At 42.9% G+C, this 8,652-nt stretch overlaps 1 long non-coding RNA gene across 2 annotated transcripts; it reads left to right on the top strand.

Annotated features, from left to right (window-relative positions):
- Positions 1–205: 205 nt before the first annotated feature.
- LOC118914176 (uncharacterized) lies at positions 206–6,956 on the top strand. Of its 2 annotated transcripts, XR_008994399.1 has the most exons (5): positions 214–443; positions 588–688; positions 1,032–1,129; positions 4,583–4,731; positions 6,819–6,956. It is a non-coding gene; the product is annotated as an uncharacterized LOC118914176 (long non-coding RNA). The 2 variants fall into 2 exon arrangements; XR_005025513.2 differs by lacking the exon at positions 6,819–6,956 and having other exon boundaries at positions 206–443; positions 4,583–5,200.
- Positions 6,957–8,652: the final 1,696 nt, after the last annotated feature.

Below are 8,652 nucleotides of genomic sequence, written 5' to 3' on the forward strand. Positions count from 1 at the left end.
CTTTGCCATCTCCTCTGGGCATCTGTCAAGCTCAGCCAGAGCCAGGGTCTCATCAGCTGCCAGCCTACAGCCTTCAAATTTAAGAAATGCAAATATTTAACCTGGAGATAAGGGCTTTGGTTTAGTTTGACGTCAGCTGAGTTTTGCCTTATTAAGGAAGTTAAAGATTTTTAGGACAGCACGTATATGATGGTATCAGCCATCGGATGTCTCTGATAAAATCTGATGCTCTAGGGCACGAGGCCACAGAATTAAACGCTTTGATCTTCCAAGCCAACTTCTGTCCTCACTGATCATTCCCTCCTGCTCCACCGTCCCTGTGCCAAATACTAAATGGGTCAGACGGTCATTTTGATCTGTGTTATTCCACAGAGAGTCAAATCTCCAGTCCCCGCCTTTGTTCGGAAAATCTGAAGAAGCCAAGACTAATCTAAACCACAACTGTAAGTAGCTAGCAAAAATAAGAAAAAGGAAATGAGATCAAACTTGAAACATTTTCTTTAGGACACAAATGTGTGTTTGTGTTTTCTCTTTTCCTTCCTCATTGTGTATGATTTCATATCACAAGAATTTCTGTTACCCGTCAGGCCCAGCTCTGCTCTTGCAAGGCACCAGGGCAGTGCTGGGAAGGCGCCCCCCCGCAGGCCTGCTGCAGGACACACGGACACGCTGGGGCTCTTCACCTTCGGTAAGCCTGAGTCACCGCTCCTCAAAACTGTCAAGTCTGCCAGACCCCTACCCAGCAGGCTCAGCTCAGACCTCCGGGTGAGTCTAATGCAGACTGGGGGGCCATCTTTGAGAAACACTGGGCAGGTGAGAGGAAAGCCTTTGCCTTTAGCAGCCTGTTGACCTTGGGGACGGCAGGAAGGGGGCGGAGGGAGCTAGAGGGAGCCTTGGAAGTGGAGGCAGTGAGCATAGGTGTCTCTTTAAAGAAGTTTGGGAAAGGAAGGGAAGAAATTGAACAACAGCTAGTGGTGGATGAGGGAGGGAAGGAAGATACTGCATACTTCTTTTTTTTTTTAATTTTAAAGAATGGAAATATTTCAGTGCACTTGAATGCTGAGATGAAATGGCCAACGGTGAGAGGACAGTGAAGACAGCAGGAGACTGGAAGCCGGGCCCAGAGGAGGTAAGGAGGTTCAAGATCCGGTGCACCCCCATGTGTATTTATACAATAAATACAAATTACTTTTATATCATGCAAAATAAACATAAAAAATGTTTTAAAGCCTGTAGGTAAAATTGTAACATTTCCAAATTATTTTGCCTGTCTTTGGTGCATTTGCATATCTTCAGGGGTGGAGAGAAGTTCATCTCCATGTCAATGAGTAATTACCTGGGCAACCGAGGGCGCGTCTGAACCTGAGAGGTTAAGGGGAGGGGCTGGCTTGTTGCTTGCTTGCTTCCAGAGCAGGGGAGAGAGATGGCGCTGGACTGCAGTTTGTAAGCAATAAATGGGTTTTAAACTTTATTTCTCCCTTTGACTGATTTCAGGTTTTAGAGGTATTTTGCCCCGGGATTTCCTCTCCCCGGACTTACAAAGCCCTTTAACATGGCCTAGTGCTAAACCACCAACGGGCTCTGCAGAGGAGGAAAGGAAGTTATCCTGGGAGTGTGAGGCAATCTGTTTGAGATAAGAGCAAATAGATGGATAGCATCATCTCAAGTTTTATAAGAGTGTTGCTTGGTAGTTTGGTCTTTCTTGAAATACTGAAGGAGGAACATAGGATTTAGAGAGAAAATATATGTCAAGGAAAGGTCCAGTTGTCAGGGCCCAAATACTAGTTTCCAAGAAGCAGTGGTCTGTAGATGTTCAGGAATAACTTACTCTCTTCTCACCAAAAGGTGGACAGTAGAACCCTTACCCCTCATGGCTGCTGTCTGACCCTCCTATTAAAAACATTCTGCAATGTTAGACTATAATTTATTTGAGGCCAATGACCCAGTGATTTTCAGTGGATGATATCTCACAAAGCACTAGGCTGTGTTAAAGGGTTTTAAAACATTTTTATGTTTATTTTGCATTACATGAAACTCATTTGTATTTATTGAATAAATATATGTTATTATTCCAGAAAATTCAGAAAATACAGACAAGTAGAAAAGGGGAAAAGTCACTCAGTCCTACCCTACACCATGACTACCTTTAAGACTTGGGTGCTGTGTTTCCTAACCTCTAAGCTGGCCCTGATAATCCATGCCTTCCAGGACACACACCCTATGGAATCCCCTCCCTTACGGAATCAGGGCTGGACCCGCATGACCAACAGCATATGGCGAATGTGACCATGGGAGACTTCTGAGGCTAGGTCATAAAAGACATTGCAGCTTCCAACTGTAACTGGGGTTTCTCAACAACAACACTATTAACATATTGGACCAGATAATTCTTTACGTAAGGGGCTGCCCTGTGTACTGTAAGATGTTTAGTAGTATCCCTGACCTCTACCTATTAGATACCAGTGGTACCTTGTGCTCAGTTATAAAAATCAAAAATGTCTCTAGACATTGCTAAATGTCTCTAGGGTCTCTAGGGTCAGGGGAAAAAACTGCCCCCAGTTGAGGGCCATCAACCTAGAGTCTTGATCTGCTAGCTCTTGGGGAAACAAATCACCAACCATACTGATACGGTGTGTGACAACAGCACTGTGGAGAGGAGCCCAGAAGAGGAACAGAGGCCCCCCAACCAACAGCCAGTGCCAACCTGCTGTCACTGTAGGGACCACCTGGACAGTCATGCAAGCCACCAGACGGTTGTGGGCTTGGCCAAAAATTGACTGCAAACGTCGTGGGAGCCACAGAGGCCCAGCTGGACCATGCCCAAATTCTTAACCCATGGAAACCAGGGCAGATAATAAATAATGACTATGTTTTAAAAGCCACTAAGTGTCAGAGGGACTTAGTTGATATCTGTATTTAGCAATTATTCTTTAAGTTTGAATGCCAAGTACATTTAAAGTAGATATGCAAATCCATTTTCTTCCCTTGAGAACATTCCCCTAGGGTCTAGGTCAAAGAGCAAAAATGAAGATTGGCATGATTTTTTTACTTGTGGCAGAAAACTATCATGTAAAATTAAATTATTCATAGTATTTCAATTAAAGGATAAAACGTATGTTACAAACACTGGACCCTGAAGTGTGTGCTGGAGTGAGATGCTGGCCCCAAAGTGGGTCTCTGCTATCATGCTCAAATTTTGGAGAACCAAGCTTCTGTCTCTGAAACAATGGGATCATAACTTTTAGGAATGTGCCCTTCTTTGCCTGGCCAGGGCTGCAGAAGAATTAATAATGCACTTTAGAGGGTCTCAGGCCCTCGCGCAGTCATATGTCATGAAGTGAACCGAGAAGTGATAGCAGTGAGTCCTGGCTGACTCAGACGGCTTCCGACTGGGTCTCGCCCTCCTCCTTGGGTACAAAGAGACCGTGAGTGCCATTTACCCTTTACAAAACCAATCCGTTGTGTCTTTCCTAAACAGATTGAATGCACTGCTTCCGCAGCGAAGTGCTTAGAAACCCAAATGGCTCAGTCCCCAGAGCCACGACTCAGAGGCCCCACTCCTGCCACCCTGATGCGCTGGTCCTAAGCTCTTGGGCCAGTTTTTTGGCCCTGAGGTTTTGTCAAGGTAGCCTGGGGATTTTGCTTTTACTGTGTGTTTTATGTACTATTATCATTGAATCAAAGGACTACATTTGCTATAGCTCCCTCTTTTGGCTACAATGGGCTTCAAAGGGTTATTCAGGTTTGGTTTTTAATATTGTCAACAAAAATATATTATTCTACTTTTTACTATTGTCGAAAAATATATATTACACTATTTTTTTCCTGTGGTCTCCAGATACATGTATTATTCCATTAGTGAATCATCTGCCAACTTTAGAATTACTAAATCCAATCATCCAGTTCTAGAAATACAAATGTCATGCCAGTGGCTATGCTGAAAATGTATTAGGGAAGAGATACTGGAAACTGGGAAGCAAAGAACTACAGATTTTAATTTCCTTGGTTTGGTTTTAAAGTTCTATTAGCCAACAGATCACCGAATATTTATTTGAGGCAAAAGGACAGGAAGGGGAGTAAGAAAACTCTTGCCGGTCCTGTTATGAGCCAGGCACCCTGCCAGACTGTATTTTCTCATTTCACCCCACTAAGGAGGGAAGGAGGTTCTCCCCAATTTCAGACGAGCAAAATGGGGCAGTGAGCACTCTAGCAACTTGTCTAGACTTCTAAGGTTGATGCAGGATTTGACAGGACGTCTGCCTGAGACCTAATCACTGTGCTAAACCAAACACATGACATTTCCCTCTGTGTCTGTTAGAATTGTTGATTACAAATAACAGAAAACAACTCGGACAAAGACATGCAAAGAGGAATTTGTTGGAGGGAAAGGGGTTGGTGGAAGTGGGGGAGCACAGGGGTGTGGCTCAGACCCAGTAGAAGACTGGAGGACCAAGCCTGGGAACCAGCAGATAAAAGGGACCTCTGAAATGCCAAGACACCCCAATAGCCTCCCTGGGGTGGGGAGCCAGGCCTGCTGCCTCTGTTGCTGAATATGACCCAGGCCTTTGTCTCGCCTTCACAGATTCCCAGAGAGCACACGTGACTGGCTGAGCTGAGGGCTCCTGCTCAGCGGGTGTGGGTACATCTCAACTGGAAGAGGGGCGATCCTGCCCTTTCAGCTTCTGTGCGGGGAGAGAGAACTCTGAATGTACCCTCCCACCAAGACCTCAGGTAGCAGGGCAGAATCAGAGTTGCAGTGTAAACATGACAAGTCTAACTGGGATTAATGTATCTTCCTGGCCAGAACACGCACTAGGCGAGGTGGAACTGTACCTGTCACGGTATCCCCCCAAGTCCATACACCATGAGTGTCCCGGTAAATGTTTCTTGAATGAATGAATTTTGTCCACTGTTTCTCCCACTACTTTATTTGTTGACATTACACCTACAGTTCTGGGCAAATCAGACATACTTAGCTCTATTTATGACTTGAAATATTATGAACAGGGAGGAAGAAACTCCCCTAGTGTCCTTGGGCAGTATTGGGACCCATTACCATTCACTGAATAAATGGTGAAGCTCAGGATCAACCTTACAAGTTACTTTCCTTGACAAGGTTCACAAATCATATTTCTTTTTTTTATTAAATGTAATGTATCATTAAAATTAAATCACTTTTTAAAACATTTAATGTGTATCCTCACCATTTTGCATATTACCATTAAGGCTTTTTCCAATACATAAATACTTAGCTTAGTTATCAGAGTGCACATATCTTTTTTTTTCCTAAGATATTATACTGTTTTATGTTTCAAAGTAGACTACATAATTACAATTTTAATGGTGGCATAATATTCCACGATCTTGATGTGTGATGATTTACTAAGCCATTTCCTTATTTTTGGACATCTGGTTTGTATGAATCAGACTTTTAACAAGCTATGACTTCCAAGAAGATCTAGAATATTGTCAACAGATGGCTTATGAAAGTGATTTTGGCATTTTAGTACATCTACTGATGATTCTGCAGTAAAGAAAATGTAAGGACTGCTCACAAATTGGTTGGTGATGTGGGAGTTACATCTACATACAAGTAGAATTTAAGGTGAATAAAGCTGAACAGGATGACATGAATTTGATGTAGGTGAGAAGGAAACTTGCCAAATAAACCCAGGAACAAAATGGAGCCAGATACACAGAAAAAGATATTTTAGTGGCATTACTCAACATGTTAGAATTTTCATGCCCCAGGAGTTTCTCTACTTAATCATGATTCTATTTAATTTTGGAATGTTGGTGTTGGAGGGTGTTCTCCAGACCTTATATCCCTACACTGCTGAGTCTATCTTCAGCTTTCCCAGAAGATTATTTGAATTCCGTACTCCTAGATTAAAGCAACAATTTCTGGAGTGAAAGGTGGGAATGGAAAGTGGCAGAATGAGGCATTTTCCTTGGTTGGAGGGAAATTGAGGAATTCCAGGGGTGAATTTTGACTCTGGGGACACCAGGGGTTTATGAAAATACCTTGAACAGAAATAGAAAAAAGGAAAGAACTATTTCCGTAGGATGCACTTTTACTAAGAAGAAATAAAAGAATATGTAATGCTATGTCTTAGGTCTTAAGGGGCTGAAGCTGGCCTTTTATGAGAGCCAGACTCCCACCCCTACCCACACTGTTCCCAGTTAAGCAATGGGGCAAATTCCACCTCCCTGGAATGTCATAACAGTTGGAGTAACAAACTGGAAAATCATTCACATTGATTTGGCTTTGATATGAACAAACATTTCTTCCTTTTTCTTCCCTCCCTTCACTGTTCCACTGTGGCTTTGCACCAACTTGAAAATTCACCCAAACTGTTACACAACAAGAAGATTCTATCTGCTGGAAAATAGTTTTCATAGGCCACTTCTTTCCTCTGAGACAGACAGTGGTGGCCTGGGTGACAGCACAAAACCCAAGTCCTAGTTCTGAGCAGGGTAATGCCCTGTGTCATCCTCGGTTCTTTTAAATGTCCCTTGGAGTATGTGTCTATAATAGAAAATGCATCCTTATTCCTCAGGCTTTATGTGTCGTTTAAATGGCAGTTAATCTGCAACCCCTATGTTAAGGAAGTGATCAAACTCAGTCACTCAGATGAATATATTTCGTTATATATTAGTATATATTTAATTATGTATCGGTAATTATTTGAGGACTAAATTGACTATTAGATTATAAAGGTTTCTGAGAAAAAAATTAATATATACACCATGATTCTATAGTAATGACAAGTGTAAAACTGACCTAATTTCTGTTGATTCACTTACTCATTCGGCAGGTATTTGGTGTGTTCGGGCCCAGGGATTGCAGCAGGAGACAGGAGGCCAAGGTCCCTGCCCTCACGGAGCTCCCATTCTTGTTTCCAGGGATGGATAATAAACAAATAAGTAGATAAATTACCAATAGTATTACTTACTTTTTATATTAAAAGATATTTTAATAGAGACTTAACATTATTCCGTCTGGTCTTTTGGAAATCCTGGAAGTGGATAGAGAAGAGATTACAGTATCATTTTTTAAAGTTTTATTTTGAAGTAGTTTCCAATGACCTAAAATATAAGAACAGTACAAAGAACTCTCTTCACCTTGATTCCCCAACCTTAATATTATTACCACTTATGTAATTCATTTCTAATAATTGTTATTATTACTGCATTGTTTCATACCTTTTCTTTTCTCTCTCTGATAGATGGATAGATGACAGATCAATGGATTGATAAATGAAAGATAATAGATGGATTGACAAATAGATGATAATAAAATTGGATAGATAGATAATAGATAAATTATGATAATGATAGATGATAGGTAGATAAACAGATGATTGATTGATAGCTAGATGATAGATCTGGATAGATAGATAAGTCTTTCTAACGTCCCGCCCCAGCACCCCTAAGTACTCTATCACGTGACTCCTGGAAATAAGGATGCACCCCCACACCTCCGGCACACGACTCTCCAAGTCAGGGGAGCCCACTGACACAGCACAGCTGTCCAGTCCACACACCTTGTTCAGACATCGCCAGTTGTCTCTCCCACCCCCCGTGCAGGCTCCTGCGCAGGGCATCATGTTGACTTGCCAGTCCCTCGCCTGGGAAGCTCCCAGTCTCTCTTTGCCCCTCGTGTCCTTGACCGTCCGCAGGAGCACAGGCCCTTCACTGCGTGGCCCCACCGGCAGGGGCATCGCTGGAATGATGCTGCCCGCTTCTTTCACAGCCCATCAGGAGGCTGGTGTTCCTGACTGCCCCACCTGCGCTGGCGTTCCCTTGATCACCCCATCGAGCTACGTCTGCCATTTTCCCCCTTGCATTTGATTAGTATTTTGTGTGGAGACAAATCGATATTTTGCCAATATCCTGTTTCTCCTCCAACCTCCACCCACAAGTGATCCACACATGTATCAAGCAACTACTACAGTTATCGTTGCCTAAAAGTAATTACGTATTTCCATTATTCCTTCCACACTTATTAACTGGTATTCTACCTTGAGGAAGAGCTTTCCCTTCTCTTCGTTTATTTATTTATTTGCTTATTCTCACCAGCAGGGACTCGTGGATTTCTATCTCATACCATGGGTTGCAATGCAATTATTTATTTTGATACTTATTCTAAAATCAGCCACTGTAGATTCCCTTCAAACTGGTTCTTGTGACTTTCTGACATGTTCCCATCATTCTTGGGTGCTTCCTTACTTTCTGGCACAAAAGACTTCCCAGGCTCATCCGATATTTTTCCTACCCCAGCCCTGGAATCAGTCCCATTTCTCCGACTGAGACCTGGGTGCTAGTAGTGCCTGTTCCTCTTCTAGGCCCATCCAGCTGACAGAGGTCAGAAATACGTGTACGTGCATCTCCGTGTGCGCACACACACACACACACACACAAACATGCAGACATACATTCACACATACAATTTCTATATTTAACTCTATGTGTACACACACAAACCTAAGTGTATACCAATGTTTAAATTTTCAATCCAACACCTCATGGTTCTTCCTGTTCCTGTTGGTAAGCCCTCCTCAGCTCTACAGGTTGGAGAATCCTGGGGAAATGGGGGGACCAGTTTAGGTTGGTTGGCCAGGGAAGGCCTCTCTGAGGAGGTGAGCCTCA

The sequence above is a fragment of the Manis pentadactyla genome, chromosome 16 (genome assembly GCF_030020395.1).
Source record: "Manis pentadactyla isolate mManPen7 chromosome 16, mManPen7.hap1, whole genome shotgun sequence".
Lineage (NCBI taxonomy): Eukaryota > Metazoa > Chordata > Mammalia > Pholidota > Manidae > Manis > Manis pentadactyla.